The 25,906-nt window shown below is 37.2% G+C and overlaps 1 long non-coding RNA gene across 1 annotated transcript; it reads left to right on the top strand.

Moving 5' to 3' along the window:
- The first annotated feature begins 10,306 nt into the window (after window positions 1–10,306).
- LOC307168959 lies at window positions 10,307–25,503 on the top strand. Its single transcript, XR_013823014.1, has 7 exons — window positions 10,307–10,771; window positions 11,031–11,212; window positions 11,402–11,462; window positions 11,693–11,811; window positions 14,471–14,539; window positions 23,383–23,498; window positions 24,456–25,503. It is a non-coding gene; the product is annotated as an uncharacterized lncRNA (long non-coding RNA).
- Window positions 25,504–25,906: the final 403 nt, after the last annotated feature.

Here is a 25,906-nt window from a genome sequence, read left to right as displayed (position 1 = left end):
TATCGCGCGATAAAAAAAATATCGCCGTTAATCTATTCTCCAAGTTGGGTTGGGAGCAGTGTTGCCAGATGTACGATAATTATCGTATTTGTACGATAATTTCGACCTCTGTACGATGTACGATCAATAATGGAAAAAATCCTATAATGTACGATAATTTCAGAACTGTGTGACACTTCAAATGATGGTCGTTGTAATAGGGCTTCTCATTGATCTAGCTGTGGATTCTACGTCTACCGGGGGAAGAACGTGTAGAGAGAGGGAGCGAGAGACCTTGCGTGTGTGTGCTAGTGTGCCTCACGAAGCGCATGTAAGGACCCAACCAATCAATTGTAAGTGCGGGCGGGCTTTTATCTCTATACTCCCGAATCAGAACCGAACCCCCTCCCCCTCCCCCCCCCCCCCCCTTTGGAGATTTCGTGACACCCAGAAATGACTTGTTCAGGTTGGGAAGTCTGTCATTTTCATGTCGTTGACTCGTGTACGATAATTTTCTTCCAAATACGATAATTTTGATCTTCTGGTAAGATACTTGGACATTTCCAATCTGGCAACACTGGTTGTGAGCGTTGGGAGCTGGCTCAAGCTACACAAGCTATGATGACGCAATCTACCCGCGGCCGCGAGGAACACCCGGCTGCAACGCATCATATTCGTCGTCATCTTAAGTAAACACGGCTGAAAGTGAAAGCTGGTGTAAAAGATCCGTGCAACATCCATTATTTGGACTTGGTTTGTATTTAAGCCGTCCGACGTAGACTGTGTGGTGTAACAGTTCGGTAAGTTAACACACGACTAATCCGTTCTACCACCTCAAATTCAAAACGAAACATATCACTGAATAGCCTACCAGCGCGCGCGTATTATTCCCAATACTATCTTAGTGAGTGGTGTAGCACATAATCTCTTTTTATTAAAAGCGCCCGATTTTAAGAATCGTTGTTGTGTTTCTTTTTAACTGAAAAGACATCAGTTAGACAATATTCTAATTTTAAATTTGGGGTTTCATAAGCTCCAAGCCATAATAAACATTAGACCTACTTAAGTCTCTGCAGCTAGTGTACTTAAATTTTATTTATCTGCAAAATTATGTTGTATACTTACAGTTTTGCACAATATATGTTCTCAAAACTACATACACCATTTCAAAAAAAAAAAAAAAAAAACATTTAGCAGTTGTTTAGCAGGGTCTGTGTAACCTGTTCTGAAATGGTTTTATTAGCCTATAATATCGTTATCGCAAGAGGCTGCAGTGTATATCACAATATGGATTTTAGGCCATATCGCCCATCCCTAATTGATAGCCTATAGTAGTTGATAATAACATAGGCCTACCTAATGTTGCCTACGGACGGTAACAGTACAGTAGTAACCTTTTACAGTCTATGAGTAGAACAGCTTTCTCAAGCAGTTTGTGATGCATTTTGGAAACAGGAGATGAGCCCCTGGTCTAATGCACCACCTGGCTTGAGAAACCCGTTCTCAAAGACTTACTTTTATAGTCATTATTTGGGTAGCACACATACTCTGAATGCCTTCGGCAGAATTCAAATGAGCCATTTTAATCTAGATTAATCTAGATTAATTTCAAAATTAATCTAGATTAATCTAGATTAAAAAAATTAATCTATGCCCACCTCTAATATATAAATATATATATATATATATATAAATATAGCTGCGAGCAGCGATGGAGGGCCCAAGCCGGTGACACCGCCACCCTGGTGCCTTTAGTGTAACTAAAGGCACCAGGTTGGCGGTGCCACCGGCTTGGGCCCGCAATCGCTGCTCGCAGCTATATTTATATATATTTATTATTATTTTTCTTACGACTATTCAGGCACTTTTGGGGCCCTTAACATGCTCAAAACCTCTTGAAACTTTGCACACGGGTCAGAACCCGCGGCCATCAGGGCCGGGCTGAAGCTGGTACCCGGGCGTGGCAGGGGGGCTCGACAGCGCCCCCTGGAACGGGGTCCGAAAACTTGGTCCATATATCAAACACGCTTATATGAAATAATATGAAACTCGGTACACATATAGATCTCATCGGGCCGAACAACTTCCACACTCTATGTTATTAGCTCCGCCCAACAGGAAGTCAGCTATTATGGGTTGTTTGAAAAACGCATCCTCTGGAATTTGAAATACTCCTCCTAGAGAATTCACCCGATAACCACCAAACTCAGTGTGCATGAAGTCAAGACATTGAGGATGAAAAATTGCCAGGGGATTTTTGATATCTCGAACGGTTTGGCCGTGGCGAGGAAACAAATTTATGGCGAGAAAAGAGAAACAGGAAGTGTGTTATAACTTCTGCATACATTGACTGATCTTGATGAAACTTCAGCAGTGTGTTCGATGTAAGAGGCCGATCACATGGATGTGACCTTTGTGAGTCAAAGTTATAGCGCCACCAACTGGCAACAGGAAATGTGTCACTTTCAAAATGCTTTGAAATCACCCTCTTATTTTTACCCGATTTGCTTAAAACTTTATGTGTTTAATGCAGACACACGGCAGATGTAGACCTGTGAAAGGATTATTTATAGCTTAGATACTGTTGCCGTGGCAACGCATCAAACTTTAATATTCTTTTCGGATGCTTTTGAGACTCTTCACATGCTTGAAAATGCATGAAACTCGACAGACACATCACATTTATTATCCAGTAGACATGTGCAAAGTTTCAGAAACGGGCGTGGTGGAATGGCTCAGTAGCGCCACCTTTAGTCAAAAATGGGGCCTTAGTTTTTCCTAGAATCACAAAACTTGGTACGTATATTGTTCTCATCAAGCCGGACAACTTTCTAATTTACAGTTATTACCTCAGACCAACAGAAAGTCAGATATTTTGGTTTGAATGTGGATTTTATGGAGAATTTTCTCTCTCTCTCTCTGTGTCTGTGTGTGTGTGTGGGGGGGGGGGGGATTTGTCTATTCCATTTAATCTTTGTTTTTCAAGGTTTCAGGGGCTTTTGGGGCCCTTAACATGCTCGAAAACTCTTGAAACTTTTCACACAGGTCAGAGCCCACGGTCAGCAGGGCCGGGGTGAAGCTCGTACCCGGGCGTGGCAGGGGGGCTCAACAGCGCCCCCTTGAACACGGTCTGAAAACTTGGTCCATATATCAAACACGCTTGCATGAATTAATATGAAACTCGGTACACATATAGATCTCATCGGTCCGAACAACTTCCGCACTCTAAGTTATTAGCTCCGCCCAACAGGAAGTCGGCTATTATGGGTTGTTTGAAAAACGCATGCTGTGGAATTTGATGTACTCATCCTAGAGAATTCATCCAATCGCCTCCAAACTCGGTCAGCATGAAGTCAAGACATTGAGGATGCTAAATTGCGGACGGATTTTTGATATCTCGAACGGTTTGGCCGTGGCGAGGACACAAATTTATGGCGAGAAAAGAGAAACACAAAGTGTTATAACTTCTGCACACATTAACTGATCTTGATGAAACTTCAGCAGAGTGTTCGTGGTAAGAGGCCGATCATATGGATGTACCTATTGTGAGTCAAAGTTATAGCGCCACCAACTGGTAGCAGGAAGTATGTCACTTTCAAAATGCTTTTGAAAAAAGTGGGGGGGTTACTTTTACCCACAGTTACAAAAATCAGAACGTATATTGGTCTCATCGAGCCGGACAACTTTCTAATTTACAGTCATTAGCTCCGACCAACAGGAAGTCAGATATTTTGGTTTGAATGTAGATTTTTGGGATATTTCAGACTCTGAGTTTTTAGCTACTCCTCCTAAGTGGTTTATTTTATTCACACCAAACTGTTTCAACATGATGAAAATACATTAAAGATGCTAAATTGTGAACGGATATTAAATATCTCAAACGGTTTTGCTATGGTGAGGGATTAAAGGAATGTCAAAAAAGGAAACACTAAAAGCCTCATATCGTCTAAAAATGTAATTGTACGCCATTTATTTCTATATAAAATTATACAAATATCAGAATTAAACCCATTTTATTCTTTTTTTTTTCAATTTAATAATTGTTTAAGTTTAAAAACAGCCAGAAAGTTTTTTTTAGTCCAAAAAATGAATAAATCATGTCATTCATAGTGCTATACTGCCCTCTTGTGTTCAAAATCAGGTAGGCCTATTGTATCTATATAAAAATATACTAGGTATGTGACGGTGAGAATATTTTACCACCAGTTAATCAACGGGTTAATCAACGTTAATCAGTGTTGTGGAATATTTTGATTGTATCATAAAATCAGAATAAGGTAAGACAAGTAATGTTTTCTGTCTTATATATATATATATATATATATATATATATATATATATATGTATATAAATATAGCTGCGAGCAGCGATGAAGGGCCAAAGCCAGCGGCACCGCTACCCTGGTGCCTTTAGGTAACTAAAGGCACCGGGGTTGCGGTGCCACCGGCTTGGGCCCGTAATCGCTGCTCGCAGCTATATTTAGGGCCCAAGCCCTGAAAGGGCGAAGGCCCTATTGTTTTCGGTAGGATTATTATTATTATTATTATTATTAGGGCCCAAGCCCTGAAAGGGCGAAGGCCCTATTGTTTTCGGTAGGATTATTTATTATTATTATTATTATTATTATTATTATTATTTTTCTGTCAACCTTTCGGGCACTTTTGAGACCCTTAACGTGCTCGAAAACTCTTGAAACTTTGCACACGGGTCAGAACCCGTGGCCATCAGGGCTGGGCTGAAGCTGGTACCCGGTCGTGGCAGGGTGGCTCGACAGCGCCCCCTTGAACGGGGTCCGAAAACTTGGTCCATAAATCAGACACGCTTGCATGTAATAATATGAAACTCGGTACACATATAGATCTCATCGGGCCGAACAACTTTCGTACTTTTACTTTTTACGCCAGCCCAACAGGAAGTCGGCTATTATGGGTTGTTTTGAAACGCATGCTGTGGAATTTAATGTACTCCTCCTAGAGAATTCATCCAATCGCCTCCAAACTCGGTCAGCATGAAGTCAAGACATTGAGGATGCTAAATTGCGGACGGATTTTTGATATCTCGAACGGTTTGGCCGTGGCAAGGAAACGAATTTATGGCGAATAAGGGACACAGGAAGTGTGTTATAACTTCAGCATACATTATCTGATCTTGATGAAACTTCAGCAGTGTGTTCGTTTTCAGAGGCCGAACACAAGGATGTGATTATTGTGAGTCAAAATTATAGCGCCACCAACTGGCAGCAGGAAGTGTGTCACTTTCAAAATGCTTTGAAATCACTCTCTTATTTTTACCTGATTTGCTTCAAACTTTATGTGTATGATGTAGACACACGGCAGATGTAGACCTGTGAAAGGATTATTGATATCTTAGATACTGTTGCCATGGCAACGCATCAAACTTTAATATTCTTTTTTGATGCTTTTGAGACTCTTAACATACTTGAAATTGCATGAAACTCGACAGACACATCACACTTATTATCCAGTAGACATGGGCAAAGTTTCAGAAACGGGCGTGGTGAGGGGCTCAGTAGCGCCACCTTTAGTCAAAAATGGGGGCTTAGTTTTACCTAGAATCACAAAACTTGGTACAGATGGTGGACAACCAGAATGAGACTTTTACCGCCGCCGTTCCCGCGGCGGCAAAATTGGGATGTGTATTTGCTGCCTTTTACCGCTGAGTGGCGCTGTAATCACAGACTTTTAAAAGTGTCAGTTTATTCTCTTTATGACGTAATCTGCCGCGGCAGTAATCTGAGCTGAGGTCACAAATAAATTCAAGATAAATATTGTGGTTAAACGAATTCAAATTCATTAAATTTAAACAAAGTAGACACATGCACGTTAACATTGTGTGCCCAGTTTTTCTATAATTTAGAAAGGCTATGTCAATAGGTTACTTGTCATTTACTTCGTGTTATTTTAATGTGTTTGTAGATTTATTAACTGAAACATAACAGTGAAATAAATAAAAATAATTTACCGTAAAATTAAAACATTTTCAGGACTTGCAGTTACTAACCGATGTTAGTCGGTTTAAGCATTCTTTGTTATATTCAGAATTAAATAGGCTTACATGTTGTTATGATTATCAATTGAATTCTTTAATAAATAATCAACCACAATGCCTATTACTGCCGCAGCAAAAATAAACCAGTCGAATTTCAAAGTCGTTCGCGAAATGAATAGGCTATACCGGGTGGCGCAAGTGACAGGGCAAAACAGCAGCAACTGCGGCATTTTAAAAGGTAAATTTCATCTGTTTATTTAAAAAAAAAAAAAAAAAAAAAAAACATGGCGCAAGATCTTGTAAAAAAAAAACAAAAAAACTTTTTTTCATTATTTGAACAAAAATGAGACTGATTGAATATGTAAAAATATAAACAAACAAAGCAGAGAAAATAGTAGACCTAGGCTATACAGACTATAGCTCTGTGGTCAATGCATTAACAATAGTCTCGCGGAGCTTCAAACGATCTGAGATCGAATCAGTGTAGCCGACAGTTTTTATGTTTTTCCGTTCTTGATGCTTAAATATGCATCTGTTTATTAAAGTCAATCATCTTGTTTAATTATCAATTGTACATTACAACATAAATTTGCTACATTCCAGTTGAGCCGCTGCAAAGACGACACATCTGATGAAGGAAGACTGTCAGCCGATTGCACCAGAAAATGAAGATGATGAAGCTCGTCTTTAATCTGCTAAATTATTTTTTGTGTGTGTGTGTGAATCATTCATGAGATTGAGATGACTGACAGTGATACCCGGCCATAGCAACGGAAGACATTTTTCAAAACAGATCGAACAAATCAGAAAAATACTTTCAATACAGTATTGCTTTCAATTAAAAAATAAACAATGAAAATGTAAAAGAAAAAGAAAATTAATTAAGTTTGAAAACCCATCGCACATTTCAAGGTATGAATAAAGTGTCGGGACAGTTTATTTATTTAAACAGGGTTCCATCGATAGTTTATTCCCTTTGTGATGCAAAATAAGAAACACAGAATCTTATTCTTGCAACATTGTCAAAGAAATTGCAGCTAAATTAAAAAATTAAAACGGTAGGCCAACAAAACGAAAAAAGTTCAAAGCAACATAAATTAAGAACAGGCGTTTTTCTTTGCCTCTCTCGCGCTGGATATTTTTTTAGTAAGTTTGGTCTCCCTCACTGCGCGCGGCGGGTCTTTCTCGAAATTAAGCATTTCAGCGTAAAAAAACACCATACAGCTGATAATACTGTATATGTCGCTGTGTGTCATCCACACAAATCACGAAAGAAAAAACTGTAACAAATAGCTTTTGTTCCTTCAAAGATACAACATGCCTTGCTGAATTCACCTTACAATAAAACGAGGTGGGTCGCGAATTAAAGAGCTCTGTATCTGCTAAATTGAAATTGTGTGTGGAAAACCTTTAAATACAATCAATAAAACTACAATATATAATTTAATAAGATATAGGGCCTACTGTACATTAGGGCTGTCAATCTTCCTCTATAATACTATTCGAATTCCATTCCTTATTTTATTTAATATTCGAATAATATTCGAATATTAAATGCTCAAATGTATCCTATTATTATATGAATCATGACGCATCGTTGCCATGAAAAACAGCGTTGCTATGGACGCGGAACGGACTATTTTCTTTAGCGGAAGCAATACAATCGTTTTTAAATCAATAAACTCCTTTTTAAATCAATGTTTTGTGTAAAATTATTTATTTATTTTGTAGGTAGCCGTGTAATAAGTTCAGCCTGTCGGGGTTGTTATTCGCTATAACAACCGCCTCGCTATACATTATCTTACTTGGCGGACAGCTGGTAACAGTTAAGCCCCGTGATGAGGAGAGAGGCAGAAAAGAATAATTCTTGCCTGTTTTAGCGGCGGTTCCTTGGACAGATCGCCTAGCTTGTCAGGGTGTAACGTTGTCAGTTTTTCCATTTAGGGTTTGAAATCCAAACACCTTCAACACATCGCTTCTCAAATTGTCAGGAGTGGTGATCTCCGTTTCCGTGCAGACATTGCTCTCCGCGATTTTTGACAGTATTCCCAGCTAACACAAATACGTGACTGTTACGTAACTGCAACGTAATCTGGTGACCAAACTTTCGTCGTGGCGACGTAACTAGTTACGTCGTGGCAACCGGAAAAGTGAAATTCCTGGATTCGTTGCCACGACGTAACTTTGTAACGTTGTCAGTTAGTAACGGCTACGTCGTGGCAACGTTGTGGATCGACAGTCGTGTGTTGGTAACCAGTTGGTCATTTTAGTTTTTAATAATATGGGCGGACATGCAGTGGTCTAATTTAACTTGTCCTCATTGGCCCAAAACTATTTTAGAGACTTTTTCAACGACATATGAACGATACAGACTCAAAATTTGATTAATTCAGTTTATTTAGTATAGAACAGCATGAACAAAGCAAAAACAGTATGCAAAGGTGCTTGAACATCGAAACCCAGGAGCTTGGACATCGAAACTACTCCTCCACGTCTTCATTTTGGTGGTCCTATAACAAAGCAAGAATAAGAAAAGAAGAAAAAAGAACAGGTGAGTGTTTTCCCATTTAACATTTAAATACAAAGCAGTTAGCTCTGAAAAGATAGAATAAGCAATTTTGTTACTGAGGCAAGTCAGATCACATGTGCTTTTAAAAAGTGCATGTTGTCAAGTTCGTGTGTAATTAATAACAGTATACATCAAATACTTTGATGTATATAAGTAAGGAAATTGTTGCTGTTAAAACGCCTTGACGTTCGTGCACGTTAGGGGCCATCTGTTTCTGCTTTGCTTTTAACTATAGAACAGTTGTAGTGATCTTTTGTCTCTGCTGTTCATACCTGAACACGTTTATTCATATGCGCCGGGGCATGTTTAAGAGTCTCTGCAATTAAACTCTCTATGTCCTTCTCCCCAAGACCAGCTTTACATTTCATGGCGGCATCTGGAATTAAACAGAACAACCGTTACAGTAAGTAGCATATAGGCCTACGTTGTTCATGCTTGCTTTATCAGTGTGTTTATTCATACGTTCAATTGTAGATGTATAATTGAAATAATTAATCATATTAATTTGTCATACTATAAAAATCACACTAATTAAATTATCTTTACAGAAAGTATAGTCTATTCCTATGTCAAATGTCTTAAGACATCACAGACTCAAGCATGGCAGCTATTATTTTTTTTTCCTTTCCCTTTTTTTTGTCAGAAATGAAAATGAATAAAACATTTTTATAGAAGATTTACCCATTTAAAATTGTTTTTAATTATTCATTTTGGATAAAAGTAGAGTGTATTGTTTTGCGTAGCGGATACGCATTTTGAAGTACGCTGGTACGATTTTTCACTCTAAACTACGCAAAAACCTGGTGACGCCTAGCTGTGCACGCGCAGTCCTCAAATCAAGCAACAGCAAAATAAGCGGAGTTCGACCAATCATAGCGCTGTATTCAGCGGCGATGATTGACTGAAAATCGAAAGCAATAAAGAATCCCGCTCGATCCGCTCCCGCGGCCGCCGTCTGACTGATTTAAGAGGACAGCTGTCACGGTCGGTAGGTTTACCTCTAGCTCCTGAAGGTAAACGGCCTGGGTGGACGTGGAAAGTTGAAATATTGTATTGCGTTATCATAATCTATTCGATGATTACATGTTGAACAACAGCCCCGCCGCCCGCTCCGGCAAGCCATGTGGGCGATCAGATCATGGCCGTCAACGACACGGTCTTATGAAGCTACAATAAAATGACAGTATAATAAAATATATTCTGACAGGATTTGGTCTCAGAAAAGGGGTATTCTGACTGAAAACTTAGGTTTTAGAATAAGTGATTCGTTTTGCTATTATTGGGTCATGTGACAGGACTCCTGTCTGTTCAACTGTTTTCTCTAAATACGTATTGGCTAACGTTTATTCAGCTAATGCGTGTCCTGTTTAAAATGTGCATGTTTTTAAATGCATAGTCACAAATAGAAAATAGAAAAAATAGAAGTTTTTTTACTGTTTTCTACAGGTTTCTTAATTATAATTTTAGTTGACACATTATATGCAATGCAGTGTCCTCATGAATAAAAAATGGTGTTGAGCAGCATTGAAATTTTCAAAAGTAGAATTATGAAGATAAGCATGTGTTTGTGTGTGTCTTGCATTCTCAAAATAATGACACAAATATGTGACCCCACCCCACCCCTCCACTCAATGGCAGGTCTGTATATATAATATATATAATAGTCTTGTAAACATATCGAAGTATGACTGAAACATGATCAGAGCTTTTTTCTTGGTTCTGTTTGTTCATTTACATTTGAATTTTGTAGCCTCCACATGTTACCAAACTCTTTTATAAACATGCCTTAGAAAAAAAAAAAAACCTATTGTGTGTATCTTGAGACAAAACAATGGCACTGACATTTTAAGATATGCCAGTGCAAGTTGCTTTCAGTTAAAACAGCTCAAACATGCATTTTAGTCTGGGGCTAGACTTAAGCCTCATCTGTGAAAAGAAAACGGAAGGTTATTTATTATTTCGGTGTCAAATTTGTTATTTCTACCACATTTATCTCTGTTGTTCATAAACTGAAGATTGACTCACGTGTGATAACCTTGCACACTGATGTTTTTATCAAAGGCAGCTTCTTCCGCTTCCCATGCAGACTGTAGTGGCTCCACACACTATTGGTTGCCACTGCCCGCATGATCCTCCTTACACACTCTCCTGGATTGTTCCCACCAATAAGGCTGAGATGGTGTGTCTGGAAGAGAATTGTTATTTGGAATGCAGGTAACCAAAAGTACTCATTATGCCATAAAATGTCATACCAGTTTCGTTATATGAAACCTATTTAGCCATTTGCAAAATTATTTTTTTTAAGAGGTAAATGTAAAATTTCATTCAAAGTGGCCTAATCCTATAAATGATATTCGGCATTGATATTGATATAAAATCTGCAAAGAGAAGGTATAATGGGGTTGCATATTTTAACATTTTATTTTTGTCCTCTGAATTAAGTTGCCACCCACCAATTTCTTTCGAAATTCAGGGTCTTTAAGGTGGTTCTCAATGTCCTCCAGTTCCTCCTTGCACTGAGCAGTCGGAAGGTCCAAGATATCGTCCTCCCTTTGACGACCCTGGTTCCTCCGCAATAGAAGTAGAATTTCCTTCTGGGAGGCTGCCAGACTATCTACTTTCTGCAGCAGCATCTGCAGTGTTTCTGCATTTAAGGTGAGTTTTTATTTTTTTATATACATCATGTATATTTCAAGGATTGAAAAAAATACCTTTTACTTGTAAAATATTCACAGAATAATTCACCCCCAAATAATTTTCATTTAACTAAGGGTAAATGCAGTTGTATAATCATTTTTGATCACATTTAAATAATTTGGTCTTGTTGTATGTCTTACCTTTTAGACCTTTTGACATGGGAGCCTCTCTGGAAGCCTGTGTCCATGATTGTCTCTCCACTGAAAAGGTAACATCACAATTAGTGATTAGGTACTTGAATGAGGTACTTGAATGAGCTGAAAACAATGCCCTTGATCTGTGTGTGCAAAGTTATGTGTGCAATGTGAATTACATTGAACTTGCTTGTCTCATATGTTGTATATAAATATCTTGTAATACATAGAACAATCTGTTGGTTGCTCTAAATTGATTCTTTACAAATTTCTCTATACATTTATTTACCATTTGTATCTGTAGCTGCCATTGAGGACGATCTGGGAGGCTCTTCAACATCTGCAAGCAAGATGAAAGCACAGTTGTTAAGCTTAAGTTGAAGGTCACATATTAAGCTACAATGATTCAAATTCTACCTTCAGGTAAATCATGCGATGGGGGAACTGAAGTGTCACATGTGGGATGGTGGGGAGATTCTGTGAAGACTTCAGATATTGCAGTTTTTAGGGTAGATTACTACAGTGCGTGCAGAATTATTAGGCATGTTGATTTTCTGATCATATTTTATTCCCAGGAACATTGTGCCAATTCCAAACCATATTAATCTTAATAACTAATATTAATTTTGTGTTTAATCATTTATAAGTGATATATAATTGTTCATGAAGGCTGGAAATGAAAAACGCCTTTAATTCAGGTGTGCAGAATTATTAGGCACGTTTACGATTAATGTTGTTTGGAATTGGTAAAATGTGCCTGGAAAAAAATATGATCAGAAAATCAACGTGCCTAATAATTCTGCACGCACTGTAGTGTTTGCATAAAGTTAGGGGTGTGCGATTTGTGTTGTCTAATGGCACTTTTCCACTACACAGTACCAGCTCGCCTTGGCTCGGCTCGACTCGACTCGACTTGCCTTTTGTTTGGTTTTCCACTGTGTAAAAGTCGGACCTGTACCTGCTTCCAGGTACTTTTTTTCGTACCACCTCCGGCGAGGTGCTGAGGCGATACTAAAATGTGACGTGAAAACACGGCAGACTGCAGATTGGTCAGAGAGAATCGTCACTATTCATTAGGGCTGTTGGAACGAATTCCGAAATTCGAATATTAAAAAAATCAATACTATTCGAATGCTAAAGTTCCTATTCGAATATTGCGTTATGCTTATTTAAAAAAAAAATGCTGAAAATGAAATGCTTTTGTTTCGTCTGATGAACAATAAAGTTTTTGAATCGTAACACAATTGTGCATGTTATCCACGCTGTATCATCATAACAATACTGTCAAAAATCGCGGAGAGCAATGTCTCCACGGAAACGGAGATCAACACTCCTGACAATTTGATTCACTGTCCACACTACAACGTGAAAGCGTTTTCAAATGTATCCACTTTGGAGTGCGTTTTCAAAAAAGCTTCGTTTTCATTAATAAAAACGCCGTCCGCCGCTAAAACAGGCAAGAATGACTTCTTTTCTGCCTCTCTCCTCATCACAGGGCTTACCAGCTGTCCGCCAAAAGGCGATAATAGACAAACTGACACGGTTTATCTGTGAAGATATGAGACCGATCAACATCACGCATTGGCGATCCATAAGACTGTGTAATGTCGTAAATATTAATAATAGGATGAATTTGAGCATTTAATATTCAAATATTATTTGAATATTAAATAAAATAAGGAATGGAATTCGAATAGTATTATAGAGGAAGATTGACAACCCTACTGTTCACTTCGTCATCATTGCACGCGCCAGACGGAGTATCCTGAATAAAAAACAGCAAAAACAAAACCATCCAAAAACAGCATACACTCGATTTCCTTCATTGTCCTGTGTGTGTGGGTAGTGGGTGTGTCTTGCGTAAAAGAAGTCACGGCAGTTTCCTGCAGCGTCGCTATGACGACCTGGTACTATTGTGGAGCTACTATCTGCAATGGAAAACGGAGCGACAAGCGAGCCGATTCGAGCTGGTACTGGTAATGGAAAAGCGCCATAATTGTTGTTTTTAACCATATGCGAGCTTGGTTGTATTTCAAAAAGCAAGGTGAACCCAAAGGATATATTTGCGTTCTCATGCCAGCAAAACATTTGGATGCATTTCATTAATTTTTTTTACACTTTTATAAAGTAATTTGATTTCCATTGTTTCTACAGTTGCAAACTAACTGCACAGAATATGAAAAGCTTTGGGAGGTACTGGAGATACTAATTAACAAACAAATCCTAGATAACGAGAATTGTCTATCGCACACCCCTAAAGTATATTTCCTTTCAATATTGTACTTTATTTGCTGTGGTATTTGTACAAAGAAAATTTAGAAAATTACTTTGTTGCAGTTTGGGTGGTATTGGAAGTTTAGCTGCTTCTGCTGTTAAAACATAAAAATAAACACAAATCAGTAGATTAAATTTAACATTGGCAATTCTCTGCAGTGTGTGCATAAGGCAAGTCAATATTCTGATCATATATTACTGATTATATATTACTTTGGTAACACTTTACAATAAGGTTCCTTTATTAAACATTAGTAAATGTATTAGGCTAACTAAAATGAACTGACAATGAGCAATACATTTACTACTGTTTTTGTTAATCGTTGTTAATGTTAGTTAATAAAAATAAAGTTGTTCGTTGTTTGTCCATGTTAGTTCACAGTGCATTAACTAATGTTAACAAGATTTTAATAAAGTATTAGTAAATGTTGAAATTAACATTAACAAAGATGAACAAATGCTGTATAAGTGCAGTTCATTATTGGTTAATGTTAACTAATGTAGTTAACTAATGAACCTTATTGTAAAGTGTTACCATTACTTCAAAGCACATTTTTCCAGTCCAAACAATCTTAATTGCTATTATGATTGTATTGAATAATTTATATAATTTAGGGCTTAATGTGAAAATGATTTTTATTTAGATCTCCATAATTCTTATGTTATAAAAATATTATACCTTTGTCTGGCCTTTTTCTTTCAGTTGTTGCCTTGAGGCGAGCAAAGGGTTCATCTAAATGGTATTCAAAATGTGAATTACTTTAATGCTGAAGCTAAATTTAGTCATTTACTCATTTGTATGTTACAGATGTACCTTGACGTTTTCTCTTTGTGGTTGGTGTCCAGTGATCTCTTCCCCAGTCATCTTAAAAAAAAGGTATACTTCGTTTACTTATTGAAATTAATTTAAAATCGGTTTCATTTTTAGACATTTCTGGGCTTGTAATGTTCTCATACCATCGCTGCTGTCTTCAAATCTGCATGGTTTTTTTGTTGGCCTCTTAAAGCAATTATCATTATCACTTTCGACAGAGGAATTGTTTTCAGCATTTTTACTCCGTTTTACTGCCTTCTCAAAATCACCTAGGGATGAAATGTTCATGGAATTTTGAAAATCAAAATGTCATCAGTTATAATCTAAAAATATCTAAATATATTGAACTTTACCAGTTCTGGAGAAAACACGTATTTTTCGTGTGATCCAGTTTTCCTCATCAGGGAGTTCTTCTTTTTTTGCCCGTTTTGTCTGATTGGTCGGGGGCCAATAACTATATTGTTGCTGAAATTTGTACAGAAAGTTAGAAGCTAGCTTTGACCTTATTGGGTAAATTGAAACTTGCAAGATTATATTAGTGATGTGGGTTGGACTTGTGAAAGGTTATACCCCATCTTCTTCATAGGTCCAACACTCCGCTACAATTCCAACAGATGATTCGTCTGTAAATTCTACAATATAGTACATGCTAAGGAAAACAAAAGCAATGTTAATTTGTTGAAAATGTAATTTATTCCACATTTCTCTTAGAATATTTATGTACATTTAGAATACAGGGCTCCAGACTAACGTTTTTTTACTCCGTCCTGGAACTGTCCTGAAAAACAATTTGAACCGTCCTAAAGTGAATGTCAACCGTCCCAAAATAAACATGTTGTTTCTGTACTTTATTATCATCATCTATAGTTTTTAGTTGTTAGTCACTAATAAAAACACCATTAAAATGTTTATGAGATATAATATTATATTTATTTAGCTCCATTCAAAAATAAATAAAAATAAATGTAAAGAGAGACATAGTGGAGTAAGTTCCTATTTTCGTTTTGACAAGTATAATAAATTCTGTAGTCTACCCCTTACATGACCTGGCAAGTGACATTATTCTAAAACGCATACGCATAAAACTCCCCTGACATGTTAAATACTGCCTCTAGAGCCAGCTGCACAACGAGAAAATGTCATAGCATGATCAGAATAGCCTACGGGAGCCGTGAACCGCAACGAAAAAAAAAAAAAAAGCAAGCTAGCAATTCGTAAAAAAGACAAATCTAGCATTTTGAGATTAAAGTCGAAAAAGTACGAGAATACAGTCTTCCGTAGAAGTTGCGTAACGGTGCGGGTCCACTGGCGCAGATCGAGTGTATCCAATTCATTACGCGTGCGTGTGTAAAGAAATGCGCTTGTTAAGTCGAACTGCCTCGGACATGGATCTACACAAAATAATAATAATTCCTTTCAATAAAAGGAAATTCTACAGGTGCCAATCTACCAACATGGCATTAGGCTACCATTATAGGACGTTATAAAATATATATATATATATATATATATATATATATATATATATTTTTTTTTTTTTTTTTTTTGTCAAAAAGCATTTTGTATTATCCATCCCAGCTTTTAAAATTCGTTAAATGACGGACGTTTTACTGTTAACACAGCCCTCATTATATGTCGGATTCGGAACTTATACTTTATATTATTTTTAGAATAAGTGGTTCGTTATGCTATTATTGGACTCCTGTCTATTCATTGTCAACTGGTTTCTATAAATATGTTTGTATTGGCTAACATTTATTCAGCTAATGCGTGTCCTGTTTAAAATGTTCAATGTTTTTACCAGCCCTTTTACCTGTGGTATTTAGTATCATATTTGGATATTGGAAAATAAATTAATTAGCCTATCTTAAACCATGTGCTAGATGTACCGCGAAACAAGTCTCCGGGTGAGCCGGCCAGTGATTGTAACTATAGTAACTAGGGATGCAACAATACAGTTAGCCCACGGTTCAATACATAACTCGGTTTTTTAACCACGGTTTTCGGTTCGGTTCGGTTCTGATGGCTTGACACATAAGAGTGTTTTTTTTGTTATTCTATGCTTAGGCATTAGGAACTAGGGGTGTAAATATTAATCGATTCGTATCGATGCATCGATTATACAGCCGACGATTCGATGTATGTCCGCAAGAGAATCGATTAATGTGTTTATTTTGCCGCCTGTCTATTTTCAGCATCCGCTCCGACATGCGTACAACCTACTAACCTGCGGGTGGCGCTAACCTCATTATTGTCTTCTACTTCACACGCGTTACTTACGTTTCATAGTCTATCTGTGTTCAGACACATTGTTGAGTCTGACTTTCAAGAGCGATGGAACCGTCAGAGCGAGCTGGCAATGACAGTGAAATGTTACACACTCCAGTCGGCGTCAAGTCATGGGTGTGGAAGTATTTTGGCTTCAGGAAAACAGATGGAGCAGTGGTAAGAGTTGCCATTTGTCTGATTGCGCCCGTTTCACACATACGTTTGCAGTGCGTATTTTTTTTCCGTACCCATGTTAACAGGTCAGAGCTTTCACACTGCACGCGGTTGCGGTCCGTTTATCTGTTCCAGTTGCGGTGCATAGGCTATACAGCAGTGCAGAGATCGTTTCCGCACCGAGTCTATTTGTGCTGTGCTGCACGCGCTGTAAAGTGACAGCGCATAGTTCGTGGTCAAAATGAACACAGATTGACATGAAAATGTAGCAATTTCACCATAAATGCGTTTAATTAAATAAATTGTAGTAATCTCACCATAAATGTATTTAATTTAATTGTACTATTTTTCACAGTCATCTTTTTTACTTTAAGACCGGGGTAAAGCAAGGAAAACTACAATTTACCTCAACAAACATAATGAACAACACTTGTCTCATTCGTGGAGGTGGAAAAACAATTTATTTGTGACATGCATTGCAATTGTATTCTGCATTCTCAATAAAAGGCAAATTATTTATTATTTTTGTTGATTTATATGAAACTTAATAGATATCATGTAAAAATCTAGTATTGAATCGTATCGAATCGAATCGTATCGCGGGGAATTCTGAAGTATCGAAAAGAATTGAATCGTTGGCTTAAGAAATCGGTATCGTATCGAATCGTCATGTAGGCTCCGATTTACACACCTATTAGGAACAGTAAGAGGTTAAGGAGAAAAAAATAAAAATGATTTATTGCAATACTCCTTTATTTTACTTAAAAGCTAAGCAAAGTCCACTAGTTCCTAGTGTATTGTATAATATACAATTAACACTGACATCTCACAGCTGCTGGTAGCCCATGTACAAACTGGGGAACACAAATTCCTAAATTTTGAAAATAAACATACATGTGAAGTTAGTAAACATAAAGGGGGTCTAGGAATTAAAAAGACGTGGCGCTGCGTGTACGGTGTGTGACCCCCTTAAATTGACCATTTGAAATAAACATATTTGTGCCTTCAGACAGTGATATTGCTGGGTGATGGCGCCGCAGATGTGCAGTCATGTTGGAAGTGTTTCTGTTTGAGTAGGCTACACATGTAAAACAGTGCTTGCACAGAGTTATTTTTATTGTTTACCGTTTTTTCTTCCTCGGCATTATACGGCAAAACCGAAATGTCCCGACACCACGGATTTGAATCTTTGTTAATCTTAGTTAACCCTAACCCTGTATTTTTTTGTTACTTCACACAGTGCATTAAGCTAACTAATGTTAACAAATACAACTTTTCATTTAAATAATGTAGGCTACTAAATGGTGAAATTAACATTAATAAAGATTAATAAATGCTGTAGAAGTGCAGTTTATTAATAGTTAATGTTAACTGATCTAGTTAACTAGAGTTTAATAAATGGAACCTTATTGTAAAGTGTTACCGATTTTGTTATACACCGAACCGATTCAGTGTTGGACAGATCAGTTGTTTTAACCATTCATCAAAGTGAATCGGTTCAAAGGAGTCATTAGTTCGCGAATCGGACGTATTAGCAGACTTGTACGCGTTGTGTGATTATCCCGGCAGTTTTAGGACATCGCACAAGATTTGTCAACACAGAAAACATTTCATCATTGGATAGGTTTTGTTTAGTTTATTGAAAGTGTTTTTATGTCAGCTGAATGGGCGGAACGCTTTTCAGAGAAGAAAGCAAGGTAAAAAAGTTTTTTTTTTTTTTGCACCATTCACACACAGCGGTAGCCTAATTCAGGAAAAAAATATCCGAATGCTCCACGTGAAACTTTTTTCACGTTCGCACGCCGAAATATTTACTCGCATGTGCGAATGAAATGGGTGCACTGTAGAGCCCTGCTCGTACTGTAGCCTCACTTCACTGCCGCTCGCCATGTTAAAGTGTGGAATGATGGTTAAGCGCCCTCTAACTTTAGAGCATAGTGATTGAATATTTACTCGCGGGGAGTTTCCTTATCTCAGCTCGTAGACTTACAGGCACACACAAACAGTCAATTCGGACGGGGTGTTTGGCGGCGGTTCTGTGTGCTCTCTTGTTGTGTCTTACCCCAGTTAATTTTCCTATCGTTATGTCTATATCATTTTGGAAATAAATCCCCTATTGTACGAGCTGTGTTGTCTATGTCCTCTCTTGTCTTATGGCTGCGGTCGCAACAGTCCTAAACAAATTTTCTATCGTCCCCAGGACGAAAGGATGCCGTTAGTCTCGAGCCCTGAGAATATATAAAATATCTCACATTAAACAGTCACAAATTCACTGTTGATGCAAGATGGCCATGAATGTTACAGTGTCTCCATGATTGATTCTGATTGCTCTCTTTTCCACTTGTTTTCTGGGGATCCATCTCATTGATGTTTGTTTTTTGTTGTAATTGTAGACTCCCACAAGAAAAGAGTGGCATGGCTCAATGAACAGTGGTACAGGATTATGATAAACCCTGCAAAGGACTTTTCCATCCTTCTCCATTTCATCAGTAATCTCACAGCCATTCTCATGCAGCAAGAATGCTTTGTCCCTGGCATTCGCTGTTTCTCGCTCTTTGGGTTTTTTAAGAGGAGATGACTGCCTTTCCTCTATTCTCTTGGCGATCTGACTCAAAGGGTGTTTTCCACTTCGTACCATCCTCTTCATTGTATACAGGTATGATTCGAATTTGAATGCACTGCAGTTGTCAAGCCCATGAAATTGCACAGCATCATCAGTGATGTGGAGCATAGAGTGGACATTGTACACAATAAACTCCTCACCATAGAGCTCTCGTCCTCTACAGACAAAGAAATGCAGCAGGTTTCTTGCATACTCTGAATGCCTCTGGACAAGTGTTGGTGACACTAACAAGGACATGGCAACGCTGAAAGTCAGAAAATGTTGATACATGTCGTCACCAAGGATTCCTTTCAGCACCAGCTTGCCTGTGTAAAGCATGAATTGGCGAAATTCTGTAGCCTTCCACCTCTCCACCTCATCAAGACTTCGAGGCATACGACTGAACATCGATGGAATTTCACTTCTGATTTGAAGAAGCCTAGTCGTTACCATATGTTTTTGAGTGTTGGAGAGCCTTACTCCTCTCGCTCCACTTGTCCAACTGTGCAGCAACTTTTTCATTACCCCCAGGCATGACTGATGCATATAATCAATGGGGAAGCCTTTGATCATATCATTGGAAAGCTGGACCAGTGGTGTGCTGCCTTTGTGATGCTGCGGCTGAACCTGGCTTCTGAATGAGGCGTCTGTTCTTAGAGTGAAGTTTTCAGTGTCCTGAAAGGTGACTCTGTCGAACCATTCACCCTTTTGGTCACATTTATCACAGCCGTAATATCCAGAGCACAGCTTTGTGCCACGGACAAAAGCTTTTGCTGGAGCATCGCAGACAATGCAGAGAACATTTATGCTGTGTTGTTTACCTTTGCATTGAATGCCACTAGACAGGAGGTCTTTGAGGTCTGCAACAACATCATCTAAAAAATGCAGATCATTTGGCTTTTTGTTTCCACAAGTTAATGTTGTAGGGAAAACAACAATGGGATTGAGGTGGATCGCACAGAGGACAGGCCACATGACTTTCACTGAACTCCTAAATAATGGTAGGCCATCAACATTGAAAGACAAATGAATGGTGTCATGGTCTTGCAGCTCTTCAACAGGGTACTTCTCCAGGTAGTCCAGTAACTTTTGATGTAGGGGATAGTGTAAATATTCCATTCCAGATTTTTGGATGGTTGCTACATGCCTCTGTGTTTTCAGCAGAGTACGGGCAGTGCATGGAAGATCTGTGTGGCCATGTTGCTGAAGGACCTTTAACAAATGGTCAACAGCATTGTTCTTCACTTGAAACTGGGATGCCCAGGTTGCCAGATCTGTTGCAAGTGATAATTTGTCTTCCTGGTCAGTTGTGTCATTTTCCTCAAGGTCCATGGCTTCCACAAAGTCATCCACCTCTCTTTCTTCCGATGTGAATGATGCTCCAGTGGACAGGTGGTCCTCCATAGAACTTGAGGCATCATCAGAGTCAGTCTGACACTCTGGGACTTGTTCGCCAACTTCTGTGATATTTTTTTCTATGTTTTTAAAAACACGTTTGGCTGCTCTCCAAGATCTCAGATATTCCCTTGATCTTTCCCTCTTTTCCTCACTCATTGTGTATTATGTCTAAAATTATAAGATAATACTTCCATGTAATCCCAAAAGCTGAATTGTATTCCTCACCATAAATATGTTACGGTGTGTTTTACTTACCTCAGTCAGTCGGTTTAATTAAAAGCTATGAACGAATCAGACTGCAGAGGCTGGGATGGAGGCTGCCAAAAAAAGCACTATTAGTTATTTTTCGCTCTGTTTTGGTATAAGAAAATATTCCTAAAGTAGTTTGTGTCGGCATTATCACCATTCACTTTCATTAAGTTTTGCACTTGCTAGTGTTTCCCTAATGCAGCTGTTGGAGTTTGTTTTTTCATCTCAAAATCTGTGTTGGACTGTGAAGATTTGTGCATGATTTGTGTCTTGATGTTAAAAACAGTTATTCCGTTAAGTGGCGATATGTACCAACATTATTTCAATAGCAAAATTCTATAAAAATGAATAATCCTTACATATTTTTACATAAGGATTGTTCAATACACTTTGATGGAATTTTACTATACATAATCTTACGGTCTTAAAAAGTTTGTGTAGATTGATCATTTACAAAAATCAAACTTTTAAATACTAAGAAGGTATTTGACAGGCATTCAAAACATATACTTACAAAGCCAAAGTCGCTCTGTGCTAGGGCTCTTAAAAGAGCCTTTGGGTTATAGTTTGCTGCTGTTGACACACAAGGAAAGGGGAGAGAAATTAGAAACATGTCTGAATATGAGCAAGAATTAAAATGCATTCAATTTCGGCAATGATTTTTAACTAATCAGGATGACTGCTAGATTTATCACTTACAATAATCAGACGGCAATCGATACTGAAAAAGAGAGAAGAGAATAATTATTTTCATGATATAAATTCCACAAGTTAATAAAGCCTCTTGATTTATTAATAGCTTCTAAAAATGCATGAGACAAATGCAGCAATGCATCTGATGAGACTTTACAACCCAAAACAAATACGAAATCATATTAAGTCAGTAAAATACATTTTCATTCTTGAAAATACTACTACTACTAATTATTAATACTGTTAACAGTAATAAAATAATAATTATTATTATGATTGTCATTATTATTATTATGAATAGTATTAATGATGATTAGTATGAACTTTTATTATTATTGCATTTATTATTATTTGAGGTTAATTATTATTAATAGTAGAAGTAGTAGTAATACTAATTATTATTATTATTATTATTATTATTATTATTAACACTGTTAACAATAGGCTAATGATTTAAATAAAATAAAATAAAATAATAATAATAATTATTAAAAAACAATATTAATATGATTAAATATTATTAAATGTAGTGATATTAATAATATGACAGACGGATTGCCGATTTCATTATAGAACTGATACAAGACACGTCTCTTGCTCTCTTTAGGTGTAACGTTACGCGCCAGCGTTCACGCGCTCGCAGCCAAGCCTGTGAGACAAGTCTATGGAGACAACGCGCTTTCATTACAAAGAAAGTAAAGATAGTATTATTAATAATTGTATAATGTATTTATTTTAAAGTAACGATAACATCACAAACATGACTGGTGAAACGAAAAAGTTTATTTCAATCTGAGCGGATTTTCTCTATATTATCCCAAATGACGTCACACAGACTTAACGGCATTAACGGTATTTATTTGTGGTGGAGGAAAAAAACTGGAAAACCATTGTTTATGTATGTGAAAAGTAGTGTTACATTTACTGGAAAAGACAGTTAATCAATTTTATGACAATTTAAAATGTTTATATGTTCATTAGGTGAAAGCGGCAGTTATTTATCTTACTTATTTGTCTGGCTACCCTGAGTAGGCCTATAATATAGTATCCTATAATTAGATTTACTTTCTTCAAAGTTTTAAGTGTCATTTACCTTTGTAGTGGGCTCGTATATTTTAAAAGTAGTATCTAAATCGGTTAAGTAAAAAGTACTTTACCTCTGAAAAGCTGGTAGTAGATGTCCACTCGTAATGAAATCCGGGTTCTGCGCGCGGTGGGCACAATCCCTGCTTATATACCCTGGCAGGTTTCGCGGGCATGGCACGCGAAGAATGTGACGAATGTGAATTGTGACAGAAGATTATATGTAATTTATTTTTAAATGTACATTTATATAATAATAAGATTATATATATATATAAACTTTAAAATATAAATATATTAACTAAATTGGCTAGATTTATGAAATTAATTAACTATTAAAATTAATCAGTTATGCAGACAGTGTTGGGTAACTGGAAGGGATGGGAAATATCTATGGGAAATACACATAACATAATACATACTATTCAACAACCCATAGGTGGCGATGCGAGTCGCCAATAAGCATGATGCTGAAAGAGAAGAACCGACCAGCTCATCATGACGCCAGTCTGTCGATTACTCTATCGGCTTTCTTGATGTGCAAATGATTGAGAGGTAAGTATTATAATAAGGAATAATATGTGGAAATGTATGGTCTGACTTTGAAGAACCTAACGACCATGGATCATCTCAAATCGTCAACAGTAAAATCCTGATAACTAAGGGGCGTCAGACTGGGGGTAAAACCAGATAATGTCTAATATGACGTAGACGGGCTCTGGTAAAACCATTAATGGCTCAAACTAGAACAAGAAATCTAGTGCTAAACTGCGGAGGTTCCGTGATCGTTAGTCCTTAAAAAAAAGAACATACACTTTTTAGATGATAATTTGGTTATACATGTAATCTGAGGTAAAGGCTAAATTGCACTGACAATGCTATTTGCATACAACAGAGCATTATAGTAGCATAATTTGAAACAGGTTTAATTTTAAATTAAATGGCTATAATATCTAAAATTAGCAATAATAGGCTTCAGTGTCATAGATAACTTGGTAGCTCGTCGGTAGCTACATGTACGTCAATATTCATGTCAGATTTAGTAGAAGCAGATCTTAACATTGTGAAACAATGCCCTCGGTTTCAGAAACTGTCACATGAGGGAGTGGAGTAGCAACAGACCCTTCATCGTCTTTAGATTGAGACAAGGTGAGCAAATATAGTTCAAAATTAAAGCAAACCATGTTTTGCCATTTTGACTAAAAGGTGTTAAGTAACACTAACATCGTAGTGTATTTTATTATATTAGGTTATAATTAGGAGAGGTTAATATCAAATGTTTCCTTCATGTAGAGAAAGATGATAGAGAAGATGTGATTGAGGATGATGGTGGAAGTGAAGAGAGCAGGGAGCATGAATGTTGCATGGGGGCCCATCAGGACTGCCAATGCATAGGGCCCGGGATCTTGAGCCCCTGCCTAATTTAATCCATGTTTGAAGAACAGGCCCCTGTTTTTTACCTGTAGATGATGATGATTACCATTATTAATTTAATCTATCATTATTGTACAGGTCTTCATCTGTTTAAAGATTTCCTCATTTGGCTGGTTTGGAAGGACCAAGTGTCAGCATTACAGGAAAGGCACAGATGAGTGAAAGCTGGTGATTGACACAAGAGTGTTTCCTCTATATGCATTCAGCAGTGGTGTAAGTTGAATGGGGCATATACATACTCAGTCCAACTGTTTGCAAGTGTGTGCACAACAAATAAACAGAATATCTGACAAGAAAGAGCAGAAGGGGTTTTACTTAGCCTAATTTATTTACCAGAGGCAGAATAAATACAACACAAGTACCAGAGTTTAATTAAACATTAACATTTCTGAGTGTCCATGGAAAAGTGCAAAATCAAACTAACTGGCTACTAGTTAATCCTGTTTGACTTTGTAGGACACATGCTGAACAAATTCTTAAAACTGCAAATAATAAACCCATATAAAATGTACTTTTTATTACAAGTGACAAAAAAAAATATTTAAAGCAACAGTGTAACCAAAATGGAAATTCTTTCATTATTTACTTTACTTAATGTCACCCCAAACATGTGACTCTTTGTTTCATGGAACACAACATCCAGCTGTGAGAAGATCATCAAAGCCCTTAACACCACAGTAGAGTAAAAGTTGTAACAATTTATCAGTTAATTATTTTTTTAGTTTTTTCATCTTAATTGCTTTTAATATCTAAATAATAGCCAAGTGAAAACTTTACAGTGTTTCCAATATGCTTTTAATTTATTAAATCCCTTTACTGTTGAAGCTGCTCTCTCAATTTTAAATGGACAAACTCTATCCCTGGCTGCCTTTCACAGAGTCTGGAGTTTACAGCAATCTTATTTTTGTTGAATGTTTTTTTTTTTTTCTCACTCTTGTGTGCTGGAACTAATCATCTTCACACTCTGGCTCCAAAATGCAGATATCACCTCCTCTGCAGATATTTCCCCCATTTTATTGGTCCTGCTTTAAAACTATTTGCCCAGTTATTTCTTTTTTTAATGCTGTAACACAACTTTGTTCTATTTTTCCATTTGTTCCTGTTTTAATAAAAATTAAGACTTGTTAATTGTATTGTCTTTTTTTTTAGTCTTTCCCAAAAGACTATGACTATAACAAAAAAAATGTGTTTGTAAAAAATAAAAAAAACACGAAAAATCTTTCATATTTAAATAGTGTCTTACCTGACTGCCTATCTCTCTCCCTAGTGATGGAAAAAAGTGTTGTTGTTTTTTCAAGAGAATTGTTAAATACTGACTAATCACAACATGATTCTGCACATGTGGATAGTAAATCTTTGTCAGGTGATATTGATAATGTAAGTGTTTATAAGTGTTTCCAACGCTATTACCCAATTTAACTGGGTTCAATTTGTCAGTTGTCTGGAAATTTGCTTCAAGAATCAAGACCTGAATGCAGTTTTGGGGGCCTTCCCTGAAAATGTTTACAACTAAACACTAAAAACATTGT

Source organism: Squalius cephalus, assembly GCF_949319135.1.
Source record: "Squalius cephalus genome assembly, chromosome: 12".
Taxonomy (NCBI): Eukaryota; Metazoa; Chordata; class Actinopteri; order Cypriniformes; family Leuciscidae; genus Squalius; species Squalius cephalus.
This window is presented reverse-complemented; position numbering and strand designations above follow the sequence as displayed.